The sequence below is a fragment of the Leiobunum rupestre genome, chromosome 1 (assembly GCF_980474605.1).
Source record: "Leiobunum rupestre chromosome 1, qqLeiRupe1.1.hap1, whole genome shotgun sequence".
Classification (NCBI taxonomy): domain Eukaryota; kingdom Metazoa; phylum Arthropoda; class Arachnida; order Opiliones; family Sclerosomatidae; genus Leiobunum; species Leiobunum rupestre.
In genome coordinates, this window is record NC_143384.1 from 8,487,097 (window position 1) to 8,503,200 (window position 16,104).

The following is a 16,104-nucleotide window of genomic DNA, read 5'->3' on the forward strand; positions in this document are numbered from 1 at the left end:
TAACAGTTCTAGACACTCGAAATTAAACTGTCTCGTGCTCGAAACTGCATCTAATTATTCCAATTGACGTCACATATTAATCCACTTGAAAAAAACCCATTGTAGTTTCCTCTCGAGAGTTTGTGATGCAATCATATCCTAGAAAACAATACAATTAATAGAAATTAACATAAAATTAGTATACTTTTAATACCATTTTGTGAACTACAGTGAAAAAAGTTACAATTTTACGGTAGAAACGTTTTCAAAATACCACAAAATGAACTCAAATAAGAAAATTTAATTAAAATAATCACTACGGCTATAATTTTAGAAAGTTGTTTCAGGACGGCGTTTATGGCTGATGTTTGTACTTCAGTGTCCATATCGGAAATGAAGTTAAATGGAATATTTTGCGTAAATAAGTATAAATTTTAGCATAACCCTAATATATTCTCGAGAACTGAACAAGTTCTTTGAGAATAAGAGATAAGCTTACTATCTTCCCCTCGGCCCTATATAAGGGGGGTGCCTGAACCGGGGGAACGTCACTCTATTGTTGTTCTTTGTGCGTCTAGTACCTGGATTTTTGAAGCGCGCTCTCTCTCTCTCTACGTAAGTTTATTTTGATTTTTTTTATCGTAATTTTTGGAATTAGGTTTCATTTTCAAAGTAAATTGGCATTAAAATGAAAGGTGTACAATACCCAGAAATTAATTTAGTTGATACCCCGGAAATGATTATAATCGACTCCCCTGAATTGATTGATATAACTGATAACGAACTACCGGAAGTACCCATAGTAACTTTACCCGATTCTCCAGAAATGGAAATAATAGATTTAACTGATACCCAAGACCCTACCCTTTCCTTAACTACAGTAACTGATTCGCAATTGGAACGTTTAAAAGAAATGACAATGGTACGAGATTATCTTAGAGAATATCAACTAACCCATCAAATCTGTTCGCCCCCTATCGTTAATTTACCTTCACCCCTTTTAAGACCTAGTTCTATCCCACCTGACGAAGTACGTTATTCGCCCTCGTATACGCTTATGGATGCTCCCTCACCCTTTCTAGAATCAGATGACACGTGCCACTCTTTATCTTTGGAAGATAATTTTATCATGTCGTCCCCCAGTTCGGACAGCATTCAGCGCTTAGCGGAGAACGTACAAGTTGCCCGACGTGACGCGGAGGAACTTGCAGCCGCAGCCGCAAGGGCAGCCGAAATGTTCGAGGAAGCTAAAGCGTTGTTAGCTGCTCGTACGGCTAGTAGTTGCAGGCCCCCTCATAATATTTCCCCTCAGCGTAATAATGACCCTATAGCGGTCGCCGGCCCCTCACGAGCTCCGCAGTATTCACCTCCACCGTCTGAGACTGCTGAGAAAAACGCGAACCCCGAGAACGCGAATTTGGCAGCCCCCACTTCGTCTCCTCCTCAAGTTGGAGGTGGGCTGGTTGACGTTCTAATAACGCCTCCGTCCTTTCCTAATTTACCAGGTTCTGTTAAAATATTGAATAATAATATAAAAAATTTCCCAAATTTTGGACTAATGGGACGGACTTTAAATGTCCAGTTAGAAAATAATATAGAAAATGGTATTTATATATTGATGGAAACCCTATTGGAGGACTGTTTGCCTTCAGATATGGTTTCGGTTTCATTCGTGAACGTCAGTAACCCCGGCTTTCAAATTAACGTCAGTTTCCGGCGTCGGGACCAATTAGACTTGCAATAGTTTATGATGTATATCGATGAAAAAAGCTATAGATCCGAGAACAATGGTAGTTTTTTTGAAGGAATAGTTACGGTTACGTTTAACCGAGTCAGATTACCCCATGGAGGAACTAGATCAGTTAGGTTAGGGATTTCCCTCGAAAAAGAGTTTTCTTTTTATAAACAATGCACGATAACGATAAATAACCCTGATAAAATTTGTTTAGCACGAGCTCTTGTAGTAGCCATAGCTCATAGAGAATACACGGATAATAAAAATGATGGAGAACTTAAAAGAAAATATACTACTATAAGACAGTGTAGAGGAAAAAATATTGAAACGCAATTACAGACCCGCGAAGCTAGGACCCTTTTGGTATATTCTGCATTAACAGACGAAGAATGCGCGGGTACGGACGCTTTAACTCGGTTCCAAGAAATCTTGCCCGAATACAGTATTATCGTTTTTCGATTACGCGATCCCGTACCCTTAGTTATTTTCGGCGACGTCGAAGAAGAGAGGGAACTAGAAGGGCCTCTCCCCAAACGTCTTTATCTTCTAAATATTGACACACATTTCAACGTAATTACTAACCCCAAACCCCTTTTCGCCTTTAATTACTTTTGCGAAAAATGTTTGATAGGTATTAATCATCTCGCGGACCATAAATGCCTTCTTTTCTGTCGTAGTTGTCATAGACAGCAAGATTGCCTGAAGGACGTAGATAAAATAACTTGCCAAACATGTTTAAGAGTTTTCCCTAATCAAAATTGTTACGATTACCATTTATCAGGACCCGAGCCCTTATGTAATAAAATTTACGTTTGTAATCTTTGCGGAAAATTTATCAGTATGTTTAAGCGTAAGGCAGTACACGTTTGTGGAGAGACCTATTGTCTTTCGTGTAGTGAGTTTAACCCCGCAGGTCATCTATGTTACATGCAACCTTTAAAGTCCGACCGTAAAGATTCTGCCGATAAAACTACTCGTTCTCGAATAAATAGCAATAATAAACGGGTCCACGACTCCGACAATGAACAATCACCACCAACTAAGATAAGTACTCCAGAACGGAAGTCTTTGTTTTTTATGACTTGGAATGTAAACAAACAAATCGTACTGACGCCAATGCTTTGATTCACGAACCAATTTTATGCTTTTCGCAAAAAGCGTGTAAATTCTGTTTCGAAGAAAAAGATAGTCAGTACGCATGCACTAATTGCGGTAGTGGTCCTCGGGAGAAAATATTTCTCTCAAAAGACCCCGTCGGCGACTTTCTACAGTATCTTCGTACACTTAACAGAGTGGCTGATAAGATTATATGTATCGCCCATAACGCTAAAGGTTACGACGCGCAATTTATAGTACGTAAAATGGTCGATTTAAAGTGGACCCCTAAAGTCTTGACAGACGGGACCAAATTCATGATTGTACAGTATAAAAATTTAAAATTCTTAGATTCCTTAAATTTTATGCCCTTTGCCTTTTCTCAATTCGTTTCCACATTTGGTTTAGATAATAATTTAAATAAGGGACATTTCCCGCATTTAATGTTTAATACCGTAGACCATGAATTTGATCGAGCCCGTTCGAACGAAACCAATTACGTACTACATAATGACATGCCTCCGATGGACGCGTACGACCCTAATCGTTTAAGCGGTAAGGCCTACGATGAATTTATCCAGTGGTATAACGATTCCCGGTCCGAAGCTTGCAGTAATTCGGACCCCAACTTTAATTATTTTGATTCTAAAAGAGATTTAATCCGGTACTGTCACCAGGACGTAAACATTTTTTTGCAAGGTTGTTTATCGTATCGTATTTTCATGGATAAATTCGAAATAGACCCGTTCTTAACCGCGATAACGATTGCGGGAGTATGCAGTTTTATCTTTAGGAAACACTTTTTACAGCCCGATACGATTGGTGTAGTGCCCCCTTTCTGCTATCGTATGTACTGCAACCAGAGTTTTGGAGCGATCGAATGGCTTGAATGGGAGTCTCACTTACGGGGGAAGGAAATTCAATCTGCTTTTAATGGATTTGAACCTACAATTCTTAATATTAACGTGGACGGACTTCTCGATAACGAAGTGTTTCAATATCACGGATGTTATTTTCACGGCTGTAAAAAGTGTTTTCCTATCAATAGAAACTTAGCGTTATACGGCGACCACACTCAGACCCATAATTCGCGATACGCCTCAACCGTTGCTATCACAAACCGCTTGAAACAATTGGGATACACTGTCCATGAAAAATGGGAATGTACCTTCAAAGCCGAGAGGAGTACTAACCCCTCCATCGACGCCTATATTTCTACCGAAAATTTAAAATTTAAAATTAAAGAGTCAATCCGCCCCCGCGAAGCCTTTTTCGGAGGACGTACGTCAGCCTTGAAATTAAATCACAAGTGTAAAGAGGGGGAGGAAATTAAATACATTGATATTTGTTCACTCTATCCGTGGTGTAACAAGTATTGCGAGTTACCCGTGGGACACCCTAAAATACATGTAAAAGCTCCTTTCCCTGACATTTCTACCGTAAACGGTTTAATAAAAGCCACAATGTTACCGCCGCAATCTCTCTACCATCCCGTTTTACCCCAAAGAATAGGATCGAAACTAGTGTTTGCCAACTGCCAAAAATGTAGTGAGTCTCGAAACCAGCAGGATTGTGCCGACGAAGACTCAGAACGACAAATAACTGGTACTTGGGTTGCAGACGAGGTACAGTTGGCAATCGAAATGGGTTACAAGGTCATTTCTATTCACGAAATTTGGGAATACGAGGTAGTAAAATACGACCCGATATCGAAAGAGGGCGGTCTTTTCTCAGAGCACGTCAACGCGTTTCTTAAACTCAAACAGGAATCCAGCGGCTTACCCACGGGAATAGAGACCGATGAAGAGATTAAGAAATACGTTGACGAATATTACGAAAAGGAAGGAGTAAAACTTGATCCTACCAATATTAAAAAGAACCCTGGTCTTCGTACCATCGCGAAGCTTTGTCTTAACTCTTTTTGGGGTCGTTTTGGTTTAAACCCTCGCAAAGACCAATCGACTATTATTAGCGATCCCAAAAAGTTTTTCGATTTATTCTTAGACCCCGACATAGAAGTTAAATCGGTTATTCCCTTAAGTCAAACGCATTGCGTGATCAAGTGGGCGTTTTTGAAAGATATTGATCTTGTTTACCCAAACACGAACGTAGTAATTGCAGCCTATACGACCGCAATGGCTAGGCTCAAGTTATACTCTTATTTAAGGAGATTAGGAAAGCTTACGTATTATTATGATACGGACAGTTGCATTTATCTAAAAGAGCGTAATGGAAAGAGATAGAGATTGGAAACTATCTCTGAGACATGACCGATGAGTTGGAAAAGTACGGAAAAGGCTCGTACATCCAAGAATTGGCAACAGGTGGCGCAAAAAATTACGCCTTTAAAGTACTGAACCCTACGACCGGTAAAGTCTCCTACGAAATGAAAGTCAAAGGATTCCGTATAAATCAAGGCATTAAAGATTTGGTTAATATGGACACGCTTAAAAGATTGTTAGGTGTCGACGGAGAAACGAACGAGCCAGTAACCGTACCCTAGCCGAGGCAGATTTTGCGTCTACCCGATCATACGGTCGTTTCCGTCGACCGTACTAAAATCTATAGACCCGTCGTAGACAAGGTACGGTTACTGGACGACTTCACTACGGTACCCTACGGCTATAAAGCGAATATAATTGGTCCTGAGGACGGGGACGTAGAGCCCTCCAATCGCTAATTCTCGCTTAAAATTAGTCTCACCACTCTAAAGTGAATATAGGTTTCAGTCTTAAGACTCTAAAGTAAATATAGTCTTGCGACTCTAATGTGAATATCAAACCTATACGGGGTAAGGGACGAAATAGGTTATTCGATTATATTTTTCCTCCGCTGAAGAGTCCCATAAATTTAAGCGAATTTTAATTTGCATTTTCATTTGTACGCTAGTACTCGAAGGGAGATAACCATGCAATTTATTCATCCGTTTAATTGCGTAACGGCAGGCCCGAGTCAGAGTGGCAAAAGCTATTTAATTGAATCTATAATTAATCACGAAGAGGAAATGTTTGTTCCGGGTTTCAAAGAAATACATTGGAAATACGGAGAATGGCAAGCTCTATACGATAAAATGAAGCACAGGGTAGTTTTTAAAGAAGGATTGCCTGTTTTATCTGATTATGACGGAAAAGATCCTATATTATTAGTTATCGATGACCAGATGAGCGAGAGTGAAGGTCAAATTGGCGATTTATTCGTGAAAGGGACCCATCACCGTTCTCTAAGCGTTATTTTTATTACACAGAACTTATTCCATCAATCAAAAGATAGCAGAACCATTTCCCTGAATTCGCATTACATAATTTTATTGAAAAGCCCCCGAGACCGTCAGCAAGGGGCTTATCTCGCTAGACAAATGTTCCCTGATAAGTGGCGTTTTGTAGTAGACGCCTACGAAGACGCCACTTCGAGACCTCACGGTTACCTAGTATTCAATTTAACTCAAACTTGTCCCGAAGATCAAAGAGTCTTAACTAATATTTTACCGGGAGAAACGTGTTACGCCTATCTCCCCAAATAAATAGAACTAACATTTCGTAATTTCTATCAGTTATGAATCATGTCTCGTAGAGTACGTATCGAGAGAGACGCTCTCCGATATCTCGGTCGTTGCAAACCCGTTCAAAGAAAAGCCATTTTAGCTAAAGCCGACAAATCCCTCATAGACGCTATCAGTGAATGTATTCATAACACTTTAATTGGTAACGTAAAACTATCAAATACCCAAAAAACCAGGTTATCTCGTCATAAAAATACCCTAGCCAGTAAGCCGGTAGCTTGGAAAAGTAAAAATAAATTGTTAGTTCAGTCTGGGGGCGGATTTTTCTCGTTTCTTCTACCCGTCGTTTCAACCCTTCTTGGTTCTATATTCGGTAGTAAACAATGAAACACGCCAGAAAAATGATTCTCGTCCCTAGCGGCGTTTTAAAGCCCGACCCGTTCCCGCACCCCCTCGCTCTGACAGTCTCTGAGTTAGACGTTAAGATGGACCAAATATTAAATATGAAAGATTTAGACGACGCCTCGAAATGGATTTTATACGAACAAGCTTTAATGAGACACGGAAATCTACGTAAGCAAGCCTCGGCTCCTAAAGAAATCGAAATTGCCCCCGCACTCGACTCGCTAAGTAGGCACTGGATAGACGATTTGCCTTTGATATATTACCAAAAAGCGCAAAGCATGGTGGATCAGTTGGAAACTGTACCCGAAAGAATACGGTGGGATGAAAACGGGGAGCTCGTAATAAACGGTCGACCTATTAAAGGTTCCAATATTAGCGAAATTGCCAAAGCGTATTTAAATCCTAAAGCCTACCCAAAACTTATCGGATATTTCGCGTTTATTTCCAATTTAACCCAATTTAACTCTTCACCGGCGATCCCAGGCTTTCCCTCCCCGCTAGCTCCGAGTGCCCGACAACGACGTTCTCCCGTTAAGCGCGAGTATCCGGTTCCTCAAAGAGGGCGCGCGCGCAGGACTGATAAGCCCCGCTCCACTCGTAACCTCGACCGAGATCACTCCACGTCTGACTCTTCTCATCACTCTTATAAACAAACAAGGAGTCACGCGCAAAAGTCGACAGTATGGGCGAAGCTATTTTAGAAAAAATATATTTTAACCCGAAGCATCCAGCGTCTTTCGGAGGCGCTGAAAGGTTATTCCAGTCCGTAAAGTCTCACGGCTTAAGTAGGGAAACGGTAGAAAAATGGTTAAGAGGAATCGACGCTTTTACGATGCATAGGCCGAAATATAAAAAGTTTCAACGAAATAAAATAGTAATTAGTAATATAAGGGAACAATACCAGGCGGATATTAACGATATGCGCTCGTTAGAGGCTGATAATGACGGATACAAATACATTTTAACAATTATAGACTGTTTTAGTAGAAAAGCGTGGGGGTTACCTCTTAAAACTAAATGGGGAAAGAGGTTTTGAAAAATATAAAAATTGTTTTTAAAGACGGAATTCCAGATAAATTTCAATCGGACAAGGGCACGGAATTTAGGAATAAAGAAGTACAAGGATATTTCAAAAAGAATAAAGTTAAATTTTTTAGTACCGAAAATGACGAGATAAAAGCCTCTATCTATACAAAAATGTATAGATATTTTACCCATCACTCCACAAATAGATATTTGGAAGTCTTACAGGACTTGGTCGAAGCGTACAATTCCTCTTATCATAGCTCTATTAAAATGGCCCCTAATGACGTTTCGCAAAATAACGTATTACGTGTGTACAATAATATTTACTCTAAATATTATGCCGAGAAACTGAAAATGAAACCGCAATTCCAAGTAGGGGATTTGGTTAGAATAAATACAACTAAAATGATATTTCAAAAGGGTTTCGAAGCTAATTATACCGAAGAAATATTTAAAGTCGTAGCTATAGTTAAAAGACATCCTCCCGTTTATAAAATAAAAGACTTATCAGAAATCGATATAAAAGGGACGTTCTATTTTCGAGAGCTTCAAAAGGTCAGCGCGCCTCGTTCGTTCAAGTGAAACAAGGTTTTGCGACAGAGAACTAAAAACGGAGTAAAACAATTGTACGTTAGTTGGCTAGGATATCCTCCATCGTTTAATAGTTGGGTTAATCAAGATGACGTCTGGGATTTACATAACTCTTCCTAGTAATACTAGAGATAAGAATAAAAACAATTCAGAAAATACTCTAGCCTCGTATTCTACAACGTTGGCCAAACCCATTAGTTTACGCGGAGATTGGGAAATTGCCCTGGTAGAAATAATTTATCCTTTATCTTTTTATAACGTAAGCGAACCAATGGGTTGCGGAATAGAAATTAAGGAATTACTATCGAACCCTCCAGCCCACATAGTAGATTACAAATATACGTACGACTTCCGCGAGATACCTCAGGGCTACTACAAAAATCCTCATGAACTTTTGGCTGTACTTAATGAAAGTATTAAAAGTTTGAACCTTGATTTAAAGGAAAGCGCTAATTCATAGTTCGATAATGATTCATTAGGAAAATTTGAATATAGTTTAGAAAGCGGACACGTACAATACACTTCCTATAGTAAACATTATTGCAAACTCGAGTTTACGCCAGAGTTGAGGAAAATTTTAGGATTTAGAGATAATTTTACTGATATTTCTCCTAAGCAAGCAATCAGATCAGATACCCCTATGCAATTAAACTTATTCGTCCCCGATCTTATGTTCGTGTATTCCGATTTGGTTGGAAATGAAATGGTTGGGGATATATTAGGCCCCCTTTTGCGAACAATTGTTGTAGACCAAAACGTGCCCCATGGATCAACCGTTTCAAAAACTTTCGATTATCCGCATTACCTTAAACTGAGTAGAAATTATTTTAACAGTATCGACATTAATATAAGAACTAGTTTAGGTGAATTCGTGCCATTTCAGTTTGGTTCAGTCACGTGTAAAGTACATTTACGACGAGCTCCGTAAAAAATGGCTTATCAGTACGTTGATAGAAATTGTCCCTACATGCAATATTATTTAAATCAGGCGGGGGGCGGAGTAAATTTACCTTATTTCTCTGGGTATGCGGGACAAAAAGGACATGGTATTGGTAGCTTTTTTTCAGGGCTAGCTAGGTTTGTATTCCCATTCCTAAAACAGTCTGCCAAATACGTGGGAAAAAGGGCTCTTTCTACAGGAAAGAAAGTACTCGGAGACGTCTTGCAAGGTCAGGACTTAAAAACGTCAGCCAATAAACGAATGACAGAAACTGTGGACGAAATGGCTGCGCAAGAAGGTTCGGGTCGTCGCAAGAGAAGAAAAACTACTAAGAAAGCATTGAAGAAGCCCCGCGCAAAGAAAAAGAGTTCAGTTAAACGCCGCAAGTTCACGCGTACGGTTCGCGATATTTTTGCTCTCTAAAAATGGAAGTACTTAAAAGCGAATTAAATATTTTCAACGAACTACCAACTCAACTCAGCGTTGAAAAAGGGCAAACGGTATGGTGTAAGCCAATTTCATCTATCGACAGCAGTTCTATCATCGAATTCGTGGTACCGGGTGCGGGAGACTCTTACACAGATTTGGCAATGACAATGATATATTGTAAAGTCAAAATCGTCAAGACCAACGGTGACAACTTGGATGCCGGGTCTAACGTTTCACTCGTGAACAATTCTCTGCATTCGCTATTCAAACAATGCGAAGTGAAACTCAATGATACGACGGTTTCACCTTCGGCCTCGAATTACCCCTATAGGGCCTCTATCGAAACCTTGCTCAACTTTGGGTACGATGCAAAAAACACTCACCTAGCGACATCTGGATGGTACGATGACACGGCTGGAAGTATGGATCTGATAACAAACGCCGGATTCATAAAATGTCAGGCTCTAGCCGCTGAATCAAAAGAAATTGAACTTTACGGGAACATTTTTTGTGACATTTTTAATTTCAACAAATATTTAATTAATGGCGTACAACTTAAGGTTTCACTAACTAGAAATAACGATAATTTTACCCTTTTTAGCGACACTGTCGACGCGTATAAAGTCGAATTTATAGACGCTGCTCTAATTGTACGTAAAGTTAAAATTATGCCTAAAATTTTATTAGCCCATCAGCAAGGATTATTACGTAGCAATGCCAAATATCCCTTTACTCGTACCGAAATTAAAGCTAAAACATTGGCTAGTTCTATTCAGAACGATAGTTTTGACAATATATTCTTAGGTCCGATGCCCAACAGAGTCATTATTGGTTTAGCCACCAACAAAGCGTATAAGGGCTCCGTTAAGTCTAATCCTTATAATTTTGAAAATTTCGACCTAAATTATTTGGCTCTATACGTTGATAACGAACAAATCCCTTCGAAAGCTTTGACCCCTAATTTTAATAGTAAACAATTTACGCTAGCCTATCATTCGCTATTCTCGGGAACTGTGATACTCTACAAAGACGAGGGAAACCACATCGCCTTGGCTCACTTTCCTCTAGGCTTTGCCTTATACGCTTTTGATTTAACCCCTGACAATTCGGCCAGTGACGTCACGTTTTGGAACCCCGTAAAGAGAGGGCAACTACGTTTAGATTTAGGATTTGGTACCCCTTTAAAAGATTCTACGGTCGTTATCGTGTACGCCGAATTTCAATCTTGTTTACAGATAGATAAAAATAGGAACATTATTCGAGACTATTAAAATGACTACGACAAACGTTGACTTATCTCAGGCTCTGTATAAAACACCGAACTTTTTAGGCGTTTTTTCTTCCGATAATTTAAAACCCATCGTGAAATATCCACAATACCTTATCATTAATTTTGATAAAAGGGGAGAAACAGGTTCTCATTGGATTTGCCTCTACGTTTATGGCCGAAAACGAGGATTCTACTTTGATTCAATGGGGCTTCCTCCGTTTTTATCCCCAATCAGAAAATATTTAAATTCAATGTGTAAGACGTGGACATTTAGTAAAAGACGATTGCAAGGACTAACTAGTAACGTTTGCGGTGAATATTGCGTAATGTATATTTTGCATAGAACTAAAGGACAGAGTACAAAAACGTACTACCAAAGGTTTTCAAAAAATTGGGAAAAAAACGACCGCAAGATATTTTTATCTTTCGCAAATCATGCTAGAAAAATCATCACATCGAATTTGGCAAATCCATTAGCTAGAGAGAGAGGTAGGGTGACTGACTGGTAAAAATCCGGTTCCAGAGGATAAAACAATATATTCCCACGCTATCTGGTATCTTTTAGAGATATGACCCGACGAGCGCCAAACCATTTACTTTCGAATAAAATAAACCATCCAAAAACAAAAAAATTAAAATAGAATCAGAATGTATTGGTATAATAGTTAGGACAATGGGGTGGTTTACGCAATCTAGCATGAAAACAAACATTGGTAGAAATATATTATTCCCAGCACGTTCTATTTAAAGTACTTTCTAAAAGTCATTGAAATCTGTTACCGTCTTGAACCATTGAAAGATGTTTTCTACCAGTCATTAACGAAATATCTTTAGTACACGCAAAATAAGATTGGTGAAAAAAAAACATTGCCATAGATAATTTAACTGGGATTTAGTTAGCTTTGGGCCTTGTTATGATAAAAAAGATTGAAATTTGACTCGACCATTTTATTTAAAAATATAAACTCATGTACGCGAAAAAACAAATTGTAAACAATTTTTCCTATGTAACTTTTTTCACTCTTAATAAATAAATACTTTAAAACGTAACAAAAAAAGACTCTTTATTGAAAATCACTTACCCTTTTTTTCTAGAATTTCGTTAAGTCAACCAGTCCGATGCAAGAACGTACTACAATGCGGACTCTTATCTGTAAATTTGTTAGACTTTGCACGAACCTAAACCATCTTCTCGTGACGTACGCTAAGAGGAAGATGGTGGAAATTCCCAGTCTCACGAAATTAATTATCTACGAACACTATTTAACCAATGGAAAAATTTACCGACTTTACCCACTTATTTACACACTGAATAGATTCCACACTCAATCACTAACTTAGATTTCATCACGGAAAAGAAGTAGATAAGCTATAGGGGCTAGGAATTGGTGGGGAGGGAGAAAGGTATAAAAACGGGTGGTAAAAAATTAGAACAAATTATTCTGACCTTTTTTCGAACCGGATCATCTCCAATTAAAAGAAAACAAGATGCGGTAAATATTATTTTAACATTTAAATAACTTTTGGGGACAAAAACATTTAAGATTTGAATTTTCTTCATGTAGAATTGAAGAGATAAATAGGGTTTTATGGGCAAGCAGGAATGACGATTCTATAAAATTTGAGCTTAGAATAAGGTAATAAATTAAATTTCACGATTATTTATGCTTTACTAAAGTTAAAATTTTATGTATTGTTCTGTTAGCATTGAGGAGAGAGAGGACGCCGCCGGAAATCGGATGTTCCTACAATTTGTAGAACACCAGTTATACTGGGACGATACGACCTCCGTGCATAGTAGTAGGATTCTACTCTCCATACCAATTATTATGGAATAAAAAAATTAACTTTTATCACGATTCTTTTATTTTCCTATCCTACAATATCATTTCAGTATATATATCAACCATTACAATAACCAGGATTATATGCAATTGCTAAAAGAGTGTATTCTGCCTAGTTAATAGTCTCTAAGATTTCCTCCAGCGGGAGCCCCGAAACAGGATTAATTTTTATCAAAGTTGTATCAGAAGTAAATTAGAGACGAAGTAAGCGCAATGTATTTTCAGCTATTCTAATTTGCCTAATTTAACACGTGACGAATTTTTTATTGCCAACCAATGAGCAGTAACCTCTATTTTTGGTTGTATTTTACAATCTCCCGTGACGTCAATTTGTTTCAGCCAATGAGAAATCAGGATTTACTTGTAGTTTCGAGTGTTATTTGATCTCTAGATATACGACTCAGCGTTCTTTTAGTTCCTGGACCTCATCGAGAAGAGACACGTAGATTTTTGCGCTCCGTACGCCGACCTCTCGACTCTATTTACAGGCAGAAGCTTAAGGATTTCCGTAAAAGTAAGTGACTTTATTATTTTACTGTAGAGGGAAATTAGGCCTTGTTTAAATTTAAGTAAATAGACTTAGATTCTAACCAAATAGTCTTAGAGTCTAACCAAAATAAATAGAAAAACATTTATTGAAATTTAGGCTTAACCAATTAGGCTTAAGAATGTTGACAATAGCTTATAGAAACTATCAGTTTACAGTATGGACATCGAAGCGTATCGACTTGAAACTTTTCGTCACTGGAGAAATCAACACGTCACTAAGGAACAACTAGCGAAGGCTGGATTCTACTATATTCAGCGGGGCGATGAAGTACGATGTTACAAGTGCCATGGCGTATTAGAACACTGGGAATCAGAATGGGAACATGCTAGATTCTTTCCACACTGTCCGTCGTGGGATAATTCACCATCGGAAAAAAAGTACCTTTCGCAAGAATGGGAGATCCCGGTACCACTAAGGTCAGCGGCACTGGAGGATGACGATTACATATCTATTCCGGTCAGACGTGGTGAGGTAGAACTTTTAATAAAATTATTTATACAAACTGCACTTGCAGAAGATAGTTCGTTTCAACCCTTTAAATGAAATTGTACATATTCCTTACGAAGATGGAGTTAATTTTTTTTATATTGATAAAATACGATTTAAACGCGTTATTTATATTGTCGGTCTAATATTAGAACCTGTTTTACGCAATCATGTAATTAAAAGTAAAATAAAATTGGAAATGTATATTTCTTGTTTTTATTGCCTAGAGATTAGAAATTAAGGGGTTCGGAAGCGATAAGCAAACGGGTAAAAATCTAATCTCCAGATATCTGCACGAGCAAAAGTAATTTTGGAGAATGGGGATGGGGGAAAGCAACTGGTGAACGAGAGAGAGAGAGAGATAAAGTATCCAGTGAATGGGAGTGGGGGAAAGCAACTGGTGAACGAGAGAGAGTGAGATAGAGATAAAGTATCCAGTGAATGGGGGTGGGGGAAAGCAACTGGTGAACGATAAGGATCCAGTGAATGGGGGTGGGGTAAAGCAGCTGGTGAACGGCGGGAGCCAAGCAACAGCTTTGTGTCCATCCGGTGAATTAGAATTTCATTCTCATTCACCGGATGGACACCACCCTCTCTTATAATCGATCTAACTTTCCTAGGTGAATGTCTAAGACAACTATTTAATAAATTTTTGTGATTCTTTACTTATGTCTGTTGGTAATTGGTGTCCCGAATTAAACACCTTCTCATTTGTTCCGAGTTAACCCTTCGAAAAGTTCGACTAAGAGCCCTACTACATATACTATTCTAATTCCAAATAAACCTACAAAAATTTAAATTAATAAGTAAATTAAATACGGATAAAAACAATAAAGCTAAAAAGAATAAAAAAATGTCAAGAATTAGCTGCTCCCAACCTACGTATTCCAGAGTCAAACTTCTAAAAAACAACTGCAGTAAATAAAATAAATTTTTCTTTTGACGCTTACGAAACAATATTTAAAACCTTTAGTGAATTATGCCCGATATTAGTTGCTTTATATCATGACGAAATTTAAACCCACCCGAAACAAACTTCGCGAAATCCACGTAATTTCGCTCGTTTAGAAGCGTGGTGTCATGGATATGTAGTAAGACCATCGACCGAAAAAATTAAATGCTCGGATGGAGGACAAACTTCGTCGGCGTTAGACCGTGACACCCTTTGCCTGTCATTATAAGAACTTGGAACAACCGTCTTAGCAAACTTCAACCATGAAGCTTCAAGTGGTATGGCTATTGGCAACGGCTCTGATGACGTTAAAATGCAAAGCCGAATCATTCAAGACGGCAAATACCAATAACGGTTTGAAAGGTGAGTCAAATAAAAATGGTATTAAGGCTCGACAAAATCCCGGCTGAATTGGAAGTGGCTCCTCCCTTACCGCTTTCCAAAACTCGTGATTCTGTAACCCAAACCTCAATATTCAAACGATTTTGTAGCCCTTAAATATTATTTCTAAACGCACTTGAAACTGAATTCATACGAATTGTAGGGCTATAATGGTTTTCTAATATCGTGAAAACAACTTTGAAAAGGGTTTAAGCTAGCAAAATAAATAACTTGATTTTGACGACTTCATTTCAAAAACATGCTTGCTACAGATCCATATGTATATCTCCCATATCATTTTAGAAACATGCTCGTCGGCGAAGGAGACCAAATGCAAAGAGGTTTGCCAGATGTATGACGAGTCCTACATCGGTTGCGAGTCGCCGACGGAACAAGGAAGTCCAAAAGTGTACTGCAAATGTTCCGAGAGCATCATCAAGCTGAGAACCGTCACTGAAGCACCACTATCATAATTGTATTAAAAATATGGTCTTCCCAAACACTTTGTCTTGCGTTAATATTTCGTATAATTTGACCGTCAGTAGCTGCGTATCTGTTAATGTCTGTCTGATTTTATTCAATTTTCTTTAAATCAGTGGTTTAAATCTAGAACGAATTTATTAACACTTAAAAGTTAGAGATAATTAATATTGCGACAGTGTTTTGCGTTTATCAATCAATGCACCGCATAGTCTACCAGTATACTACTCCAATTAAATTATTTTAGCAGCTAGTTAGTTAGTTTCCGTATTTACCACCAGTAGAGAATGGCGCTGCGGATAGGAGGGGTCACCTGTTTCTGGCCCTTAAAACGCTGATGAAACCCTTCCAAAGTCGGCCCGGTATCTCATTGGATATCTAAAACCGTCATCTTTAGGCGTCACTGAAACGCACTCCGCTGACGTTTTCCGCCCCCCTCTAA

General features: G+C 38.5%; 1 long non-coding RNA gene across 1 annotated transcript; it reads left to right on the forward strand.

Annotated features, from left to right (window-relative positions):
- Nucleotides 1-15,018: 15,018 nt before the first annotated feature.
- On the forward strand, nucleotides 15,019-15,682 carry LOC149960538 (uncharacterized). Its single transcript, XR_016479153.1, has 2 exons — nucleotides 15,019-15,164; nucleotides 15,486-15,682. It is a non-coding gene; the product is annotated as an uncharacterized LOC149960538 (long non-coding RNA).
- The last annotated feature ends 422 nt before the right edge of the window (nucleotides 15,683-16,104 follow it).